This window comes from Callithrix jacchus, chromosome 4, assembly GCF_049354715.1.
Source record: "Callithrix jacchus isolate 240 chromosome 4, calJac240_pri, whole genome shotgun sequence".
In the NCBI taxonomy this organism is placed as follows: domain Eukaryota; kingdom Metazoa; phylum Chordata; class Mammalia; order Primates; family Cebidae; genus Callithrix; species Callithrix jacchus.
In genome coordinates, this window is record NC_133505.1 from 129382374 (window position 1) to 129404818 (window position 22445).

The following is a 22445-nucleotide window of genomic DNA, read 5'->3' on the forward strand; positions in this document are numbered from 1 at the left end:
GTGGTTGATGGGCCATGGGTTGGACAAGCTTGATCTAGTCCTTCTCGAAATCTTTATTTTTATTTTTGGCTGTCTCTCCCTCAATAATATATAAGCTCCATGAGGACAGGTTTTTTGTTTTTTTATTGTTGTTGTTGTTGTTTTTTTTTTCAGACAGAGTCTCACTCTGTCGCCAGGTGACAGGCTGGAGTGCAGTGGCACAATCTCGGCTCACTGCAAACTCCACCTCACAGGTTCAAGCAATATTCCTGCCTCAGCCTCCCAAGTAGCTGGGACTACTAAAATTTTTATTTATAGTTTTATAAAAGATGGGATTTCACCCTGATGGCCAGGCTGGTCATGAACTCCTGACCTCAGGTGATCCACCCACCTCAGCATCCCAAAGTGCTAGGAATACAGGCATGAGCCACTGCGCCTGGACTAATTTTTGTATGTTTAGTAGAGATGGGGTTTCACCATGTTGGCCAGGATGGTCTTGATCTCTTGACCTCGTGATCCGCCCACCTCAGCCTCCCAAAGTGCTGGGATTACAAGCTTGAGCCACTGCACCCGGCAGACAGGTGCTTTTTTTTTTCTATTTTGTTCACCATTGTGTCCCCAGTACTAAGAACAAGGTCTGACACTAGAAACCATGCAGTAAGTGTTTGTTAAATAGTGCAGTAATGAACAAGCATGTGTTACCTTTCAAGAGTCCTTGCCCAATTGAACTTATCCTAAGCAATTTTTAATCTTGATACATAAATTAGCATTATAGAAAGAATCTTTCCCTAAGCTTCACATAATGTTGCAAAATCAGAAGCTAAGAGTATTGAACACCATGGATTTGGATGGTTAGAACAGGTTCCGTTGTGTCTGTTATTAAATGATTGTTCTATTACTGCACTTCTTGGGTTGTTCCCATGCCTTCCTTCAACAATTCCTTCTAGTCTCACTGGCCTTTTGAACCTGCCAAACTCTTGTGCAGGACCTTTGCATGAGCTGTTCCTGTGTCTGGAAGTCTCTTCTGTGCTCGTCAGGGGACAGTGCTTTCAACTCTGTGCTTGGCTATCAATTACCCAGAGCAGACCCCTGACATGGTAGAGGGGTCTGTGTACACATGCTTGTCACTGTCTGATATAATTGCTTAACTATTCATGCATATGGCATTTGTATCTATTACCTCTATTCCCTCATCTCTCACTAGAATGTTTTTATGAGAGCATGAAATGTTTTTTGTTTACTGTCCTGTAGACAGACTAAAGTAGCCAAACTTGTTTTTTTGGAACCCTTCATGAATTTGCGTGTCATCCTTGCACAGGGGCCATGCTAATCTTCTCTGTATCGTTCCAATTTTTAGTATATGTGCTGCCGAAGAGAGCACAGTACCCAAAGTTTTAACCAAGAAACATTAGATTTACATGCTTTGTGCTAAGTCCTAGGAATTTGAAGATGTCTGTGAGACTATCCTTGAGCCTCTGCTATTAACAGGCATTGTGAGCGTTGCCAGGGATACAACCTTGAAGGAAGTGAGGTGAAGGTGGGGCACTCTAGGTGGTGAAGATAGATAATTTAAAAAATTCAAATCATTAGATAATTACAGTTTTGATAAATGCTACAAAGGAAGTCCCAGGTATCAGGAGAACATAGCTGGGATCCGGCTTGGATGGTTTTGTTTTAGTAGGTGGCTAGAAAAGTAAGAGTGGGCAGGAGAGGGCTCCCCTCACACCGCACCAGGAAAGTTAGGGACCATCAGGTGATGGTCAGGCAGTTGTCACATTACCTCTTTAAAATAATAATCCTTCACAGCCAGCACCAGGGAAAGGCAGTTTTCCCCATAGATAGAAAAAAGCTGAAACTGGTGATAAGCAGCTTCCTGACGAGATCTCAGGAGTTTAGCAAGTGGGCTCACACGTATGCACTAAGAGGCAAAACGGTGGACTTTAACGGGTATATGACCTTCTGTGCCCATTCCACAGCAAGAGAGAAGGGTGTCTCACGTGCGCATGCGTACAACTCCAGCAAACACATTGCGCATGCTCTCCTCCCAAGTGCTAGCAGGTCATTGTGCCTGTGAACAACCCACCCCAAGGGAAGAATCAAGGGAGAAGGGACGGAAGACCCAGAATCATGTCAACGTAAAAAACCCCGGTGGCTCACGCCTGTAATCCCAGCACTTTGGGATGCCGAGGTGGGTGGATCATGAGGTCAGGAGTTCATGACCAGCCTGGCCAAGATGGTGAAACCCCGTCTGTACTAAAAATACAAAAATTAGCTGGGAGTGGTGGCGGGTGCCTGTAATTCCAGCTACTCAGGAAGCTGAGGCAGGGAATTGCTTGAACTTGGGAGGTAGAGGTAGCAGTGAGCCAAGATCATGCCACTGCCCTCCAGCCTGGGTGATAGAGAGAGACTCTGTCTCAAAAAAGCAAAAACAAAAACAAAAAACAAAACAAAACAAAAAACCCCCAAAACCAAAAACCAAAACCAAACCAAACCAAAACCAAAAAATCCAAGTCAAAAGGTCAAACCCTGCACTTGTGCTTCAAGTTGCTTGCTTGGGCCTCTTCCAAGTGTACTCTTTGTTCCTTTTATTCCTGCTATAAAGCTTTTTTTTTTCTTTTCTTCTTCTTCTTTTTTTTTTTTTTTTTTTATAAAGACAGGGTTTCATTCTGTCACCCAGGCTGGAGTGTAATGACATGATCTCAGCTCATTGCGCCTTCCACCTCCCAGACTCAAGCAATTCTCCCATCTCAGCCTCCTGAGTAGCCAGGACAACCGGTGCACACCATCATACCTGGCTAATTTTTGTTTTGGTCTATTTTGTAGAGATGAGGTTTCACTATGTTGCCCAGGCTGGTCTCAAACTCCTGAGCTCAGATGATCCACCTGCCTCAGCCTCCCAAAGTATTAGGATTACAGGCATAAGCCACTGAGCCATGCCGCTGCCCTAACGTTTTTGAGTCAACTTTCACTCGTGCTCTAAAACTTGCCTCAGTCTCTTCTTCTGCCTTATGCCCCTTAGTCAAATTTTTTCTTCTGAGAAGACAAGAATTGAGGTGGCTGCAGGTCCATATGAATTTGCTGCTTGTAACTTGGATACTCGCCACCCCTAACAGTTTGATGCATTCTAGGTACCCTATCTAATATTGCTCAGAACATTAGAGAGAAAGACAGATGAGTTTATTTAGCGCTCTTCAGATGTACGGTACGGGTGCATTCTTTCTCCATTTCTCTATCAGCCCTGTACATTTCCAACCAGAGACACACACACATATCTATAGAGCTAAGACAAAGACACAAAGCTCCTAGGTTGATTTTACTTTGAATAAAATTCTGTGAATAGGGATGTGAATTAGATATTCTGAAATAAGCCAAATATTTGGATTAAGAGAAAGAATTGCCCTAAAATAGAAATTAGTAACACCACAAAAGATATGGATTTAATTAAAGTCATTTAAATGCCTGATCCTGATAAAATCATTTTGTTTTTCTATGGTTGCAGGCTTCATATGCAATGGTAAAATGCAATTTGAGGAGTTTTTATTTCAAGATGCCATGCTAACTCAATGCCCACAGTAATCTTCATGAACCCTTTGATGACACTTTAATTCAAGCCAGCAAAATGGTGAGTGAACTTTATTAGGGGCAATACAACATAAAGATAAATTAGTTTAAACTATAATTTTTCTGTCTTATGAATACTTTATTGACCAGACAGCAACTCTTTACTGCCCTCCCCTGATCTGTTGTGGAAATACTGCTTCTGTTGGAGAAAATGAAATTCTTCTATGATAGTACTAAGAAAAGAAAATTTGGACTTTTCATCCCATGGGCAAACTTAAATCGCTTCTTTTCTAGGATACAATATCGTCTGTATTTCAAATTGCTGTACATTCGCTTCTCCCCAAAAGTAATAAGAAGAAACTATAGCATTCAAGTGATGCTATCTTAGAGCTCTGGTATTTCCTGAGTGGTGCTTTTATTCTCTTTCCGGAAATGTTACTCTATCTCATTAAAAAAAAGCAGAGGTGGGAATAACTAAATTGAGTCAAGCTCATTCTCTAATATAGTTTTACTTCATGCAAAAGGGACTTTCTTATCGAACTTGTGAGTATTTAATTGAATTCCAGTAGCTCAAATACAACTTTATGGGAAATTCGTTGCCCCTATCTTCCAGCCTGAATGTCAAATTAAAATAGGTGGAGAAGCTGAGAGGGTGTCCTGTTTAAATGGGGCACTTAGACCATTTACATTCAAGTTTAATATTGATATGTGAGGTTTTGATCCTATCGTGATGTCATTAGCTGTTTGGTTGTAGTTTCTGCTGTCATTTTGCTTTCTGGTCATCTGTAGGGTTTGTACTTCAATGTGATTTCTGTTTGTTTTAGAATTATGGAATGTCAGAACCAGAAGTAAATCAGAGTTAACAAATCAAGCGTGAGCCCTTTGTGATAGTTAATACTGAGTGTCAACTTGATTGGATTGAAGGATGCAAAGTATTGATTCCAGCTGTGTCCATGAGGGTGTTGCCAAAGGGGATTAACATTTGAGTCTGTGGGCTGGGAAAGGCCACCCTTAATCTGGGTGGGCACGATCTAACAAGCTGCCAGCATGGCTAAAATATAAGCAGGCAGAAAAATGTGAAAAGAGAGACTGGCCCAGCCTCCCAGCACACAGCGTTCACTGGTGCTGGATGCTTCCTGCCTTCAAATATTGGACTCCAAAACTTTAGTTTTGGAACTCCGACTGACTCTCCTTGCTCTGTAGCCTGCAGACAGCCTATTGTGGGACCTTGTGATTATGTGAGTTAATGCTTATTAAACTCCTCTTTAGATATATATATCTATTCCATTAGTTCTGTCCCTCTAGAGAATCCTTACCAATACACCTTGAATTAAAATATGCTGAAACCAAGGTCCAGAGAGTGAAGTGATGTTCAAGGTCAGTAATAACACAGCAAAACAGAGGTTGATTCTGCTACTCCTGATTACCTTTTCCACGTAGGGTCTTCTTCATGGCCTGAGTTTGGAAAACTCATCTCCAGTGTGTGTAACTGGTAAACACACTGTGCATTTATCAAACCCTTAATATTGTTGTGCTGCCCCCTTGTGACAAAGATTATCCACTACAGCTACAGAACTTGGCCCAAACATGCTCCTCCCTCTGTATTCATTCAGTTGACTAAAATTTATTGAGGTCCACACTATGCCAGCCACTCTCTAGACACTGGAGTTTCAGTAGGAAAAAAGCAATGCAATATCCCTGTCAAACACATTAAATAACACATAAGGCTATGGAGATGATAAATCAGAGAAGGGAGCAGGCATATGTGGCTGGAGGATTGCAACTTTAAATCATGTGTTCTCTAGGTTGGCCTCTCTGGAAGTAAGATGTTTGAGAAAAGACTTGAGGAAGTGAGAGCATAAGCCATATTGGTGCTGGGGGAGGCATGGCCTGGGCAGAGGAAATGAGAAGATGCCAAGGATCAAGAGGGCATCTGCTGGTTCTGAGGAATGATAAAGAGGCCATTGTGCTCTGAGCTGAGTTAGATGCGGACCGTAGAGACAAGCACAGAACCATGCAAAGGCAGAGAAAGGAAGGACCAGTGGGGCCTGTGGGCTACAGCAAGAGTTTGGTTTTTCTCTGGATATGGGGAGCACTGGCCTTTCGCCAGTAGAGGTGTGGCATGAACCTTCGGAAGCGTTTAGGGTCCTCTGACTGCAGCATTGAGAATACACTGGAGTGGGGGCCAGCATGGTAGTAGAGAGGCCTAGCATGGGGCCACTGCAATAACTGAGGGGAAGTGGTGGCAGTGAGTATGGAGGAGGCGGCTGTGAGGCGAGACCCTGAGCCCGTCCTGGAGTTATAGCCATTGGCCTTTGCTGATGATGCGATGTAGGAGGTGTGGGAAAGAGACAATCAGTTCTGATTCCCAAATGTTCTACCTGGACATGAAAGAATGGAGTGGCCAGTAAATGCATTGAGAAAAGGATGAGTCAGAAGCAGATCCTCAGAAGATGAAGAGCTCAGTTTAGAATGTGTTCATGTTTCTATTTATCTACGTATTGATTACTTATAGCGCTCTTCCTTCCCTCATGTAGATCTAAATTAGCATCTGGTATAATTTTCCTTCTCTCAGAAGAACTTCCTTTAACATTTCTTTTAGTCCACATCTGCTGGTGACTAATCCCCTCAGCATTTTCTGAAAACATCTTCATTTTACTTTCAGTTTTGAAAGATATTTTCACTGGAGATGGAATTCTGGGTCAGCAGTTCCTGCCTCCCTCCTACCCAACCCCAATCAGTAAGTTTGCTTGCTTCAGTGTCTTCTGACTTTTATAGTTTCTGACAAGAATTCTGTTGTCATACTGATTTTTGTCCTCTGACTCTATTATACTTTTTTTTCTGGTCGATCTTAAACTTTTCACGTCGTCATGTGTTTTCAGCAATTTGATTATAATATGCCTTGGTGTGGTGACCTGTATGTAAGTCCTAATAAACTCATCTGGTTGTTAAGCTGGACTTGTCCCAGTCATTCTCTGGTCTCTTGGCACCTTCCTAGTTTTTGGGGGGAGAATATTATAGTCCTAAGTTTTTCTCATAACAGTAATTTGATTTGATGTGCTGGAGGGTATTACCAAAACACAAAGGAAATCTTTTCTCTCTGCTTTACATTTTGTAGGGCTTATCACTGGAACCCAGTATTTTCTTTCTTTGAAAATTATGTATATATATGTGTATAAATTATGCACATACATATGTGTAATTTATGTACATTATATGTGTGTGTGTGTGTGTGTGTGTATATATATATATATATATATATATATATATATATATATTGCCTGTGACAAAGCATCAGGAGGTCCTGAGAACATGTGCCCATGGTGTGGTTTTAATCTTTCTTCTGTTTGGGGTTCCTAAAGTTTCTGGGATATGTGGGCTTATGTTTTCATCAAGTTAAGAATATTTTTGATGATTATTTTTTAAGGGTTTTTTTTTTTTTCTGTCACTTCCCTTTACTGAGTCTTCAACTACATGCTGTTAGACTGCTCGATAGTGTCAAGCAATATTATTGATAAGGTCATGATGCTTTGTTCATTTTTTAAAAATGTCTTTTTTTCTCTGTGCTTTATTTTGGATATTTTCTATTGCTTTAAGTTTACTTTAATATTTTCAAGTTCACTGATTTCACTTTTGTAGGGTTTAATCTGTTGTTAATCTTTTTTGTTATATTTTTAATTTCTGATATAATTTTATCTCTACAAACTATATTTAATTTAAAAAATAATATATCTACCACTTCTTCCCTCATAATGTTAATATTTTATTTGACTTCCCTAAGTGTATGGAGTATAATTATAATAGAATTTAAAATTTTCTGTCTGCTAATTTCATCATCTCTGTAAATCTAGTTCTGTTGCTATTGAGTGACTTTCCTTCTGGTTATGAGTCCTATATCCTCTGTCTTTGATGTCTGTTATTATTATTATTTTTAAACTTATTATTATTATTTTTGAGTTGGAGTCTCACTCTGCCGCCCAGGCTGGAGTGCAATGGCACTATCTTGGCTCACAGCAAGCTCTGACTCCCGGGTTCAAGCCATTCTTCTGCCTCAGACTCTCAAGTAGCTCAGACTACAGGCATGTACCACCACACCTGGCTAATTTTTGTATTTTTAGTAGAGACGGGGTTACACCATGTTGGCCAGGCTGGTCTCAAACTCCTGACCTCAAGTGATATGACTACCTTGGCTTTCCGAAGTGCTGGGATTACAGGCATGAGCCACCTTGTCTGGCTTCATGTCTGTTGTTTTGTTTGAAGACAGATATTATACATTTTGTTGTGTCAGAGGCTACCTTTTGTCATACTCCTTTACATAGAGCTGAACGATGTGCTGGCACGCAGTTAGTTAAGTTGCTTGGGATCCGTTTGCTCATTCTGAGGCCTGCCTTACGCTTTGTTAGGGTGAATCCAGGGCACCTTTTGGTTCAAATTTACCTTATCCCCAATACTAAGGGGACACTCTTCTGAGCATTTTACCCAATGCTCCACGTATTACAAGGTCTTTCTCCTTTGGCTGGTGGAAACATTGAGTATTTTCCACCCTGTGTGAATGTTTAGAATTTTTCTGTCTGCTGATTTTTCAAGGAGTTTCCTCCAGACTCAGATAGTTTTCTGCCTCCTGTGTTCACATCAGTACTCAGACAATGACTCAGGGTGCTCTTCTGCAGTTCTTGAATCCTCTCTGCCTCACACATTCTAGCTGCTTTGGCCTTTCTCAACCGAGATCTCTTCTTTTCTACTCAGTGAGACACCTTTGCTCTGGGTTTCTTCTGTCTCCTCTATAGCTGGAAGCTGTCCAAGCAGTAAGCTGATAGTAAGCATAGGGCTCATCTTACTCATTTTTTTCTTCTCCTGGGGGATCACTGTGCATACTACCAATGTCCAATGGCTGAAAATTATTGTTTCATATATGTCGTCTGATGTATAAGGCTAGGATTCTGCTGCTGGTGGTTAAATCCAATTTCTGTTATTCCAAATTAGTAGGAAGCAGAAATTCTTAGGGCATTTTAATTTTGGGACATGTCTGTTGAACATGCAAGTACTCATGTCATGTAGGAATTTAGATACACGTGTTTGGAGATCAGGAAAGAGATCGAGATTAGAGATACACATTTGTTATGTGTATTACATTTAATCACATTTTGCCTTGGAAAATTTCTTCCCAATGGTTCCAACCCTTTTGTCAGAACTAAATTATTACAAGTTCTATTTTATCAGGTGTCAATAAGGAGATGATAGACTAAATAAACTAAGGTAAAGTGTCATTGAATCACTCTTTCCGGGTACGTATTTATTTGTTAATAAGGCCTACCCAGAGTCAATATTTTTGCCAACTAAATGTAGATAAATTTAACTGGAATTGCCACTTCTTTTCTATTAATAGCAGCTTCCTGAAGTGCTATGTACAGAAGAAATCTGAGGTCATGCCCAGGTTCAGAGGGAAAGAGTGGCATGGCTGATTACTCAATTCTGTTGTGGAAGCAGAGAAGAGAACAGAGATGATTGTACCATGTGTTATGCTGCCTGTTTTGGCATAAAACAATAAATTGATATATTTGAGACAAGCGATATACAAACAGCATAATATCATGCTTTTGCAACTACCTTTTTTATTGAGAAAAATATTAGCTATTTATTCAGAATAACAGCTCCAAATTAGTTAATAATACAAATTCATGTTGCATTTTCTCTAGTACTACAATGTGGTTGGAAAATACATCTCCTTATGCAAATCATAGGTAGTTGCAGTGTGACAGGTCCGCCGCCAGGTTACCTAAGGGTATATGTCAGCCACCTGAACCCTGAAGGCAGGGCGGTGAGCCAAGGCCATGGTGCCTACCCCTGGTTTTCCTGAGAACCCAAACATCCTGGAGAATATTTGAGAACATACCAAGAAAAACAGTCACATTGCTCAAAGTCAGCAAAGAGCCAAAAAAATTAGCTTAAAAGCAATCCACCATCCAAGAGTGCCCTGTATGTAAGTAAAAATAAACTTATCTACTCATCAATCTAGACTTGTCTGAGCCATTCTTTGGTCTCTCGGCACCTTCCAGTTTTCTTTTCGAGAAAAGCAAGGGGGTAATCTGCCTCCACGATCCAGTTACCTTCCACCAGGCTCCTTCACCAATGGAGTTACAATTCGACGTGAGATTTGGGCGGGGAGACAAATCCAAACCATACTGAATATCTAAGCTTATTTCTGAAACCTTTCCTTGTAGCCAAATGATACTCCGGGATTACAAAACACACCAGACAAGTCTTGAAAGACCTCAGCCGCATAAGATAGATGAATTGTTGCTGATCAATACTCTTCAAATGGGTAAATTTAATCCAGATAACAGGGTCATGATGGTTAATTTTATGTGTCAACTCGACTGGGTTAAGGGTGCCCAGGTAGCTGGTAAAACATTATTTTTAGGTTTTTATAGGGGTGTTTGTGGGTGTTTCTGGAAGACATTAGTATTTGAATCAGTGGATTGAGTAAAGAAGATCCTCTCTACTAATGTGGGCAGGCATCATTCAATCCAAGATAGAACAGAAAAGTGGAGGAAGGGCAAATTCTCTCTTTCCCATTGAACTGGAACACCCTCTTTTCCTGCTCTTGGATGGCAGAGTTCTTGGACTCTGGGACTTACACCACCACCCTCATCTCTGCTTCCCTGGTTTTCAGACTGGGAATTCTGCCACCCACTTTCCTGGTGTTATTAGTCAGACTTCTCCCAAGGGACAGAATCAATAGGATATATGCATATATAAAAGGAAGTTTATTAGAAAGATTTGGGTCACACATTTACATAGTGAAGTCCCACATTAGGCTGCCTACAAGCTGGGGAAAGAGAGAAGCCGGTAGAGACTCAGCCTAAGTCTGAAAGCCTCAAAACCAAGGAAGCTGACAATGTAGCCTTCTGCATGGCCAAAGGCCCAAGAGTTCCCAGGAAGCTCCCGGTGCAAGTCTCAGAGTCCAAAGACAAAAGAACCTGGAACCTGATCTCAAAGGACAGGGGGAATGAAAGCAAGCATCTGGCACAAGAAGGACAAAGAGAGCCAAGACTTGGTAGGCAAACTTATCCCACCTTCTTCCACGTGCTTTGTTCTAGCAGTGCTGGCTGCCAGTTGAATGGTGTGCACCCACACAGGGAGCAGGTCTTCCTCTCCCAGTCCACAGACTCAAATGTCAGTATCCTCTGACAACACCTTCACAAACACACCCAGGAACAATAATTTACCTGCCATCTAGGCATCCCTCAGTCCAATCAAGGTGACACCTAATATTAATGATCACCGCAGGGTCTCCAGTTACGGATGTCAGATGTGGAACTTGTGGACCTTCATAATTGCTGAGTCAATTCCCATAACATATTTCCTCTAATATAGAATTTATATCCATCCTATTGGTTCTGTCTTTCTGGAGATTCCTGACTAATACAACATGAGGTGGAGTTTTCGTCTTTCCACACAGGTTACCCATCATGATTCCTCTTCAGTTGACTCAAGCAGAGTTAGTTTCACCTGGGAATTATGGTTGTGGTTCACATTTACTTCAGTTTGACAAGCATTTAACAAGAGCTTACTCTGTAGCAATATTTCTCAACTTGGCACTCTTGCCATTTTGTTGTCTAATTCTGTGCTGTACTGTGCTGCCCTGCGCATTGTAGGGTGTTTAGCAACATCCCTGGCTTTCACTCACTAGATACCAGGGGTATGCTCAACCCCCCTCAGTCTTGATAATGTCTCCAGACATCAACAAATGTCCCAAGAGAAAAATCACTGTACTTGAGAAGCTCTGCCCTCCACCCTCACTTTTGTAAATAGACCGTGTTGAATTATCATATTTTAAGTATGAAACCCATATCCTGTTGGAATTAGTGACTGATTGATACACAGTGTATGCAAAGCTAAATGAATGTGAAATTCATCTTGAGGTGCACAAAGAGAAATAGCATGTTTGGTTTGAGACTATTTGGTTATCTTATACAGTAATTAAAAAATAACTTTGGCTAGTAGAAAGAGTGAAGTGATAGCTCTAGAATTAGGTAGAATGCTCAGACAGGTGATGATGAGGCCTAAGTCAAGGCTTCCCTACTGAATGAAGGAAAAATAGCTGTACAGGGATACGGACCCCTCAGCCCTTGGGATGATTGAAGGATAACGCAGTCTTGTTTCTAGGAACATACAATTAGATCTTTTTGGCCAGGAGCAGTGGTATACACCTGCAATCCTAGCACTTTGGGGGGTTGAGACAGGTGGATCCCCTGAGGTTAGGAGTTTGAGAGCAGCCTGGCCAACATGGAAAAACCCCATCTCTACTAAAAATACAAAAATTAGCCATGTGTGGTGGCAGGCACCTATAATCCCAGATACTCGGGAGGCTGAGGCAGGAGAATTGCTTGAGCCCAGGAGGTGGAAGTTGCATTGAGCCGAGATAGCGCCATTGCACTCCAGCCTGGGTGACAGAGCGAGACTCTGTCTTGAAAAAAAAAAAATAGATGTTTTAACCCCTATAGCCTATACTTATAAAATATAATTAGTTTCTAATGTGAAAATACTTTCACTTTTATGTGGAAAATGTGAAAACCCTGGCCTAAACTAATTCATGGGCAATGAGGGCAGTAAAATTATATATATATATATATATATATGTATTTTTTTTTTTTTTCGAGACGGAGTTTTGCCCTTGTTACCCAGGTTGGAATGCAATGGCGTGATCTTGGCTCACTGCAACCTCCGCCTCCTGGGTTCAGGCAATTCTCCTGCCTCAGCCTCCTGAGTAGCTGGGTTTACAGGCATGAGCCACCATGCCCAGCTGATTTTTTTTTTTGTATTTTTAGTAGAGACGGGGTTTCACCCTGTTGACCAGGATGGTCTCGATCTCTTGACCTTGTGATCCACCTGCCTCGGCCTCCCAAAGTGCTGGGATTACAGGCGTGAGCCACCGCGCCTGGCCTGAGAAATTATATTTCAAAGATGCTGGTAAGGCAAACTTGATTAGACTTGGTGGTTGATTAACACGAGGGTGAGTTAGTGAGAAATAAAGGATGACCCAGGTATTTGGTTAGGTGCCTAGATAGATAAAGTGATGGTTTTGCCAAGTAAGATTGGGAACACAGAAGGAAGAGAAAAGCGTGTTTTGGAGCCAGTGGTTCTCAAAGTGCAGTTCCAGGACTGGTATAATCAGCATCACCTGGGAATTTGTTGGGCATGCAATTCTCAGACTCTCCTAGTCTACTTGGGGGGTGGGGCCCAGTGATCTTTTTAAAGAATCTCTCCATCTAATTCTGATCTATGTCAGAATTTGAGAGCTTCTGTTTGGAGGTAAGGTAATACTTTCCACCTGAGGATTGTTGAGTGTTCCAGCAGGATATTCAGTGAAGTTCAAGTGGCCACCTACCATTAGCTTCCTTGTGCTCAGTCTTATGGGTTTTCGTCATTATTGTTTTGTTTGCTTGTTTTATTTATTTATTTATTTTAGTGGAAGAAGAGAAGTCAAGCTCCTTTTTACCCCCTTGTACCTTGAGGATGAACAGAATCACAGAGTTCTGTTTTTCTAGAGACCCCTGACTAATACAAGGGCCCAACATGAGGTGGAGTTTCCATCTTTCCACACAGGTTACCCATTATGATTCCTCTTTTGAATCATGTAAAAGACAGACAAAAAACTTGGATAGCCTGGTATGGTGGCTCCCGCCTATAATCCCAGCACTTTGGGAGGCCGAGGCTGGCGAATCACCTGAGGTCAGGAGTTCAAGGCCAGCCTGGCCAACATGGTGAAACCCTGTCTCTACTAAAAATATAAAAAGAGTTTTATTTTTATATACATGGTGGTGGGTGCCTGTAACCCCAGCTATTTGGGAGGCTGAGGCAGGTGAATCACTTGAATAAGGAGGGCAGAGGTTGCAGTGAGCCGAGACCATGCCATTGCACTTCATCCTGGGCAACAGAGTGAGACTTCTTCTCAAAAATAAAAATAAAAAAAAAACTTGGATAAACGATAGTTATGGTTTTGATATTTCAATCTGAAGTCTACTTTTTTTCTGAGATCTGGAATTTTATGAACTGTCAGGAGGATTTAGGTCCATCTCTTTCTATTTTCCTTTCTGTGTATATTCTTAATTATTAAACGGCTTGGGTACTCTGTGCACAATTCTCAAGTGCAGGCATAGAAGTGCATGTACATTGGGAGGCATGTTGATACCATCTGGGCTCATCCCTAGGTGTCAGGACCAGTGAAAGTGAAAAGATGAGGAAGGAGAAGTAGTGAGCAAACCTGCTGCCTCCTCTTCCTCCCACCCATTTGTTTTTTATATCAGGGGTCAGCAGTGGCCCATGGACCAAGTCTGATCTATGACGAGTTTTTGTAAACAAAATTTTATTGGAACATCACCACACCCATTTGTTAACATATCGTCTATGACTCTTTTGCACTACCCAGCAGGGTTTGGTTGTGACAGAGAATGTATGAAATGTAACATCTAAAACTTTTCTTCTCTAGCCTTTTAGAGAAGATGTTTACAGACCTCTCCTTGAGACCAGTGGTTCTCAAAGTTCAGCATGCATCAGATTCCCTAGGTTGGGGAGAGGGGTTTGAAACATAGGTCACAAGCCTTCCCCTCCAGTGTTTCTGATTCAGTAGGTCTTGGGTGCAGCCTGGGAATTTACATTTCTAACAAGTTCCCAGGTGAGGCTGATATTGCTGGTCTGGGGGCAACACTTTGAGAATGTGTTAGTCCACTCTTGCATCTCTCTAAAGAAACACCAGAGACTGGGTAATTTATAATGAAAAGAGGTTTAATTGGCTCATGGTTCTGCAGGCTGTACAGGAAACATAAGGCTGGCATCTGCGTGGCCTCTGGAGATGCTTCAGGAGACTTACAATCATGGTGGAAGGTGATGGGGGAGCAGGCATTTAACATGGCCGTAGCAGGAGCAAGGTGATGTGGGGGGGTGTCCCACACACTTTTAAGCAACCAGATCTTGTTAGAACTCACTCACTATCATGAGGACAGTACCAAGGGAATGGTGCTGAAGCACTCAAGAAATCCACCCTCATGATCCAGACACCTCCCACCAGGCCCCACCTCCAACATTGGTGATTACGGTTTAACATAAGGTTTTGGTGGGGACACAAATCCAAACCCTATCAGAAAATGACTGCCTTTAACAGTGTCTTTGTACGCTCAGAACTCACCCTTGCCTAGATCTACGAAAAAGCTGCCAAACAAGCTCAATCAGGCTGTGCCGCTACCTCAGCCTGGACTGTCACTCTTCTGGAACTCCATTTTCATCCTACTGGTTCCCTCTCTGTGTTAGTCCTCTCTGCCCACATCTTTAAAATAAGCTATTTGTGGCCGGGCGCGGTGGCTCACGCCTATAATCCCAGCACTTTGGGAGGCCAAGGCAGGTGGATCACGAGGTCAAGAGATCGAGACCATCCTGGTCAACAACGTGAAACCCCGTCTCTACTAAAAATACAAAAATTAGCTGGGCATGGTGGTGCGTGCCTGTAGTCCCAGCTACTCAGGAGGCTGAGGCAGGAGAATTGCTTGAACCCAGGAGGTGGAGGTTGCAGTGAGCCGAGATCGCGCCATTGCACTCCAGCCTGGGCAACGAGAGTGAAACTCTGTCTCAAAAAAAAAAAATAAATAAAAAAAAATAAAAAAATAAAAAATAAAATAAAATAAGCTATTTGCTTAAATTAAAAAAAAAATGTCCGACTTTCTCTTTATTTTCCTGAGGTACAATATAGTAGAATGTTGACATCTAGGTCGTTTTAAGAATTAGCAACTATTCTCATTGATTATTGCTTATGACAATCTTTTTCTGTTTATCCATATGTATTTACCCTGCTCCTGTACCAAATCAAATAAACAATTTGAAGTCACAATTTTTGTTTTTCTTATTTGAGAGAAAGCTTTTACAGCGAGGAAAACTGTTTATTTTTCACAAGTTGGAGGAATTTGTGAATTTCTCCAAAGAATACAGTATCAGCTTGAAGTAGGGTTAAGGAAGAAGTTGAGATAGGCTCAAATAGAGGTGTTGACTACTTTCTCCATTTTAATGAGCGAGGCTTTTACAAGGTTGTTTCATTATTTTGTTAGAAGTGTTGTGACTAAATCACCACAGCACCAGACAGGGCTGTATGTGAATATAGGTGAGAGTACATTCAATAATAAAAGCTTTTGTAATATTCAGGACTTTTCATATGCTTGCTTCCTTCCCTTCTTACAGGAAATATAAAAGTGACTGTCTCTGGTTTTACCATGTAATAAAAATTTGATATAATTTAATTTTGAACTATCAGTTCATACGAAGTAGGACTATATTTATTTTATTAGCTGACCAGCTATGAGTAAAGTACAATATCTACCCAAGAGCTTAATAAATTCATGCAATAACGTTTCTTTTCCCCTTCTTCTCTCTCTCTCTTTTTTAAATAAAAAGACGGGGTTTCACCATGTTGGTCAGTCTGGTCTTGAACTCCCGACCTCAGGTGATCCACTCGCCTTGGCCTCCAAAGTGCTTGGGTTACAGGCGTGAGCCACAACACCTGGCCTCCCCTTCTTCTCATACTGTATTTATCAGAGTCTATGGCTCAGGAAAAAAACTATCAAGGAATAATGAAGGTTTATAAGTTAGTTTGTTTCTCTCCATTTCTGCTCTGAAAAAAAAAAATTGGTAGTAGAAAAATCAAAGTCTGCCGGGCACAGTGGCTCACGCCTGTAATCCCAGCACTTTGGGAGGCCGAGGCGGGTGGATCACGAGGTCAAGAGATCGAGACCATCCTGGTCAACAACGTGAAACCCCGTCTCTACTAAAAAATACAAAAAATTAGCTGGGCATGGTGGTGTGTGCCTCTAATCCCAGCTACTCAGGAGGCTGAGGCAGGAGAATTGTCTGAACCCAGGAGGCGGAGGTTGCGGTGAGCTGAGATCGCGCCATTGCACTCCAGCCTGGGTAACAAGAGTGAAACTCCGTCTCAAAAAAAAAAAAAAAAAAAAAAGAATCAAAGTCTGATAAACTTATCACCCAACTTTTAAAAAACATAAAAATTGGCTGGTCCGAGTGCAGTAGTGTTTACAACTAATTAATCACAACCAGTTACAGATTTCTTTGTTCCTTCTCCACTCCCACTGCTTCACTTGACTAGACTAAAAAAAAAAAAAATAAATAAAAATTGATGAACTGTTTGGATGAAGAGCCAGGAAAACAGTGACCCAATCTATAAAAATTGCTCAGCCAGAATGAAGTATTAGCAGACACTCTTTAAATATGAAATGTACTAGTACTGGTTCTATCCATTTATCATAGATTTTATGACTCAAATATATTCATAGTGTATTACAGTGCTGAAGTTCATTTCTCACACATTTATATATTTAATATTTCCCCCCCAGAAGATTTGAATGTGGTTAAAGGCAAAGTTGTATTTCTTTTTGATAATAATAAGATTATAAAGTGTTGCCCACAAAAGAAGTTCAGTATGAATTTATAGCTGGAGCCAGGCTATATTTCATGCTACAGTAATGACACTCTTCCTCACTTGGCAGTGGCTTCTTTCAACATCATTACTCTTCTGGTTAAGGACTTTGTGATAAAAAGTCATCTTTTCAAAACTGGCACTTTCAGTTCTTGATAATTCAAGATGATGGGCTTTCAGAAAAACACATCCCCTGAAGAATGCCTTTAGGAAACTAAGTGTTTCTTATTGTGTCTTTGATTTAATACCAGGTGTTAATAAATGACTATTACAAAATGGCAGAGTTGTTTCTACTCAAGAATATGTTAGTAAAACGATCTCGTGATATTAGAGGGAAGAATGGTTATACCAGTTATATCTGGAAAGGTCATTACTTACTGGAAAAGACCACGAAGTGTCTTTCGAGGTGTTGTAACAATGCATTCTGTTTCTCCATCTCAGTGCTCGTTTCACAAGTTTGCTCATTTTGTGTAAATACATCGACTTAGGATTTGGGTCCTTGATACATGTTAAGCTTCAGTAAAAATGTCTATTAAATAAGAAAAGGCACAATCTATTAGGGTGACTTGGAAAATCAGCTCTCTCTTTTTCTGAAGTTGGAATTGTCATCAATATATGAAGACCAATTACTTTTTACTTTGGAAAATCTGCTTGTTTTTGTTTTCGTATTTTACAACCAACATGATGTATGGTGCCTAGGCATCCCCTTCTTCTAGTTATTGTCTCTGGGATACTTCCTGTCACTGCTGATACTGCTTCTTTTGTGGCATACACATTTAGGACAGCTCTCCATGACAACATGGAAAGAGGTTTTATTTTACATAATTTATTATCGTTGGAAGGTTCTCAGCAATGACCCTGGACAGATGCTGATGGTATCTATCCTTCCAGTTTACTTCTACAACTTGAAATAACACTTTAGGGACAAAATTACATATATATATATATGCATGTGTTATATATTTTTATTTCATAAAAATCGATATGTATACATACCCGTTGAACATCCCTACTCCAAAAATTCAAAATCCTAAATTCTCCAAAATCCAAAACTTTTTGGTTGCTGACATGACACCACACGTGGAAAATTCCACACTTGACCTCATGTGATGGGTCACACAGTCAAAAGGCAGTCAAAACTTTGTTTTATGTAGTTCAAACATAAAGGGATTTTGCGTTTAGAGAAAATCTGAAATCTGAAAAACTGGTCCTAAGCATCTAAGCATTTTGGTTAAGGGATAGTCCACCTGTAAGTAACTTCTGCAGTGAGCTGCCATCAGCTGAACAGGAGCTGATAAACTCTTTCACACAGAAATGCTAATATATAACACTTTTTATCCTTCCCAGACCTATGTGTTTTATCGTGGAATGAAAACATTACACATACACACACATTATATATATATATATATATACACACACACACATACATATATAATGTATATATTATATATAACATATAACATATAAATTATATATAATATATAACATATATATTATATATCACATAACATATATATTATATATTGTAAATATATAATATATATTGTAAATATAATATATAACGTATATGTTATATATTGTAAATATGATGTAATATATATAATTATATTGTATTAACATATATAATATAAATGTATTTAATATATAAATATATAACATTATATATTACATAAATGTATATTATATAAGTGCATGTATATATATAATGTAATACAGCAGGTTCTGTTTTTTTCTTTAAAAAAATTTTTTTTCTTTCTTTTTTTTTTTAAAAGACAGGGTTTCACCATATTGGTCAGGCTAGTCTTGAACTCCTGACCTCAGGTGATCCACCTGCCTCAATGCCAAAGTGCTGGGATTATAGGCATGAGCCACCGTGCCAGCAGCAGGTTCATAATCTCTTATACAAAATGCTTGGGACAGGAAGTGCTTGCGATTTCAGGTTATTTTAGATTTTGGAATATTTACATACATGTAATGAGATATTTTAGGAATAATACCCAAGTCTAAACATAAAATTCACTTATGTTTCATATACATCTTATACACATAGCTTGAAGGTTATTTTGTACAATATTTTAATTTTGTGCATGAAACAAAGTTTTGACTGCATTTCGACTGCAACCTATCATGTGAAGTCAAGTGTGGAAGTGGATTTTCCACTTGTAATATCATGTCGGTGCTCAACAAGTTTTAGATTTTGGAGCATTTTGAATTTTGGGTTTTCAGATTATGGATGCTCAACCTTGATATTATGTTGTTTGGACCAGAGATAGGAAGCTTGGGGAGAAAAGGGGTCATTTAATATTTGGATGGGGGACATGCTTTCCATTCTAACTGGGCACCACAGAACCACCCCCAAAACTGGTTGTCTTTTTTTTTTTTTTTTTTTTGAGGTGGAGTTTCACGCTTGTTACCAGGCTGGAGTGCAATGGCGCGATCTCAGCTCATTGCAACCTCCACCTGCTGGGTTCAGGCTATTCTCCTGCCTCAGCCTCCTGAGTAGCTGGGATTACAGGCACGCGCCACCATGCCCAGCTAATTTTTTGTATATTTTTTAGTAGAGACAGGGTTTCACCATGTTGACCAGGATGGTCTCAATCTCTCGACCTTGTGATCCACCCGCCTCGGCCTCCCAAAGTGCTGGGATTACAGGCTTGAGCCACCGTGCCTGGCCAAACTGGTTGTCTTTAACCATATTTGGCATCCCTTTGCCAGGGGTTTCCTTCAGGCACAGGGAAGGGAAATGGTGTAGTGGTGAGGATGCACCCTGGGCTTGGCTCTTGCAGGTGCTTAGTCAGGACTCACGTATGTGTGGCATTAACACACTTTGTTTCAACATGCACAATTGGCTACTCTAGATGCCCTGGCCTGCTGGATAGACAAATAATAAAACAGTTCAAGCCAGCAAGTTAATAAAAGCGTCTGATAGTAAATTACATCTACTTCTCTAGATGAGATTTCTACAGATGAGTGTATCTGTTTGCATTAAAGGCACTTATGCATGCATTCATTTCATTATGCTCACAATGCTAAGAAAAATATTTCCACAATTTTCAATATATAAATCAAGTATCCACAGTATACATAGAAAAACATTATGTTGGCTGGGTGTGGTGGCTCATGCCTGTAATCCCAGCACTTTGGGAGGCCGAGGATCACGAGGTCAAGAGATTGAGACCGTCCTGGCCAAAATGGTGAAACCCCATTTCTATAAAAACAAAACAAAACAAAACAACAACAACAACAAAACATTATGTCAGCATGATGTTTTTGTATGTATACATTATGCAAGACTGAAAATTTTAAATGTCATAATTAAGAGTTCAGGATAGGTCCTCATGTCTCTTCTACAATCCCTATCTTAAAAATTCTTGAGTAAAAATAATTATTTTCAGAAAATTTCTTACAGTCTTTCTTCAGCAAATAATTTATATCTTAATAATGTGGCAGAGAATCACTCTGAAAAAGAAAAAAATACCCTATAGATTATATTTTTAAAATTCCTAGAAGCTAAAAATAATTAGAAAATGAAATCCAAGGGATCAATAAATCTTCCAGAATCTTGCTGGATTGTGGAGATTGCACTGGCTGTCTCTTTGTGAAGGGTACTTTTCATTTACAATTTACCCATGCACTTTGCAAACGCAAAGCACAGTTCAGAATATCCTCATTTAAATGAAGGACACAATTAGTAGCCCACCTGCTGGGCTAAGGAGAGAATAGTGTGATAGCGAAGCTGAGCTAATTCCTTGATGCTAGGTTAAAAGTCTTGGTCCTTAACCTCTTTTCAAATGAATAGATCAGAAGTCTCTACAAATTAAAAAAAACAAAAGAGCCTTGGTTATATTAGGAAAAGAAAAGATGAGGAATCTGACTGTTTGAGTCCAGACTCTACCATTTACTTCTTTTATGACTAAGCTTAAAACCAATGTCAATACCAGCTTTCCATCTGTAAAATTAGCATTACGTTGCTTTGCTGAGATAAGTCATGGATATGCAGTAAAAAAATAAAGCCTATAAAAAAAACTGTAATTATGACTGATACAGAAATGTTAAGCACCTAGTGCTTGTGCCCTAGGAGAGTCCTATGAAGCAGGCGGGGAGAAAAGCCTTGGAGCCATTTGCTAAATTCTTCCTTCATTTGAGAATGAATGGGCTTGAGAAACTGTTTTTAAAGAAACGTGTACAGCAGGGCTGGGGTTATTCCATAAGCTTCAATGTGGGGGAGGAAGGAAAGGATGAGGCATTCTTCAGCCCTCCCATCTTGCTCTGCATTTTGTTTGCTAATTTGTCTTTACTAGAAAATAGAGGATGTCAGCCACTCAGTGTTCCAAAGAATGTAAAAGTATAACTGGGTGTCATCAGTGTCAGTCATATTGGTTGTAAGTGAGGAAATCTAGCAGGGTAGAGAAGCAAATAACTTGATTATGGAGAGTTATGGGTTAGGGATGGCTGTTTTTCTGATGTTCAGCCTTTAAAAGAGGCCCAGGAGAGAGGCTACACCAGCAGAGGACAGCGTGTGTAATTCCGGTTATTAATGTTATCTTGAATGGGAAATAAATCAATATTGTTACAAAACTCTTCAGAGTACTCTCTGTCTCTGGGTGTTCTGAAATTTTGTTCCTGATGCATAAATGCATTAATTTAGGACTTGGAAAGAAAGAGTGGTTTTCCCTAACATTTGTCAGAAATTCCCCTAAAATATTATTTCTTGCATACAGCAAGTGACATCTTCGATTGCTCAAGCTCCTCTCTCTTTTCCTTAGCTTTTATTTACAAATTCCACTTGTCTCCATTCCCCTTTTCCATGAGCATCATGGCTCATCAATTTTTCCACTCATCAACTCTGTCTACTATCAGTGTTGGTTATTGTTTGCATTCTCTTTCTTGATTCTATTCCATCCTATAAATCATAGCCTACAGTAGTTCCTGAAGCACATCTAAGAAACCTTTTATAGCTCCCCATTACTTACCAAATTGGGCACATACTCCTCCATCCTCATTCACTGCCTTCTCTAGTTTAATCCCATCATGCCTCAGTTTTAATTCCCCACTGCTCTCATGCATTTGCCAATTTTGCTGAAATACTTGCTATGGCCAAACATATCTTATGTTCCTCCACTCAGTTCCTCCTTGATCTTCCCATTAGAATCTCTGCAAGTAATGTTTCTCATCTTTCTCCTACCAGGAGCAGGTCAGGTGCCACATCTTTTTGAATACACAGTTTATAAATAGTGGAAGGAACTTGGACTGGATGAATATCTGCTTCTAGGGCAAAGTGAGGAAGGGAGGAAGAAACCTTGGCTGCAGAGAAGGAAACTAAGCAGCTCTGGCATATGAAGATCACAACAGTGTCTTTTCTACTTATGAGAGCTTTGAACCTGATGCCAAAACTTCATCCCATTGTATAACCCACTAGTCACCT

At 40.2% G+C, this 22445-nt stretch overlaps 1 long non-coding RNA gene and 1 other non-coding gene across 2 annotated transcripts; one reads left to right on the plus strand and one right to left on the minus strand.

The window, feature by feature from the left end:
* Positions 1 to 1252: 1252 nt before the first annotated feature.
* LOC118153257 (U6 spliceosomal RNA) lies at positions 1253 to 1360 on the minus strand. The gene has a single exon (XR_004742514.1). It is a non-coding gene; the product is annotated as a U6 spliceosomal RNA (small nuclear RNA).
* Positions 1361 to 1586: 226 nt separating this feature from the next.
* On the plus strand, positions 1587 to 6498 carry LOC103792607 (uncharacterized). Its single transcript, XR_004742060.3, has 3 exons — positions 1587 to 2167; positions 3479 to 3601; positions 6206 to 6498. It is a non-coding gene; the product is annotated as an uncharacterized LOC103792607 (long non-coding RNA).
* The last annotated feature ends 15947 nt before the right edge of the window (positions 6499 to 22445 follow it).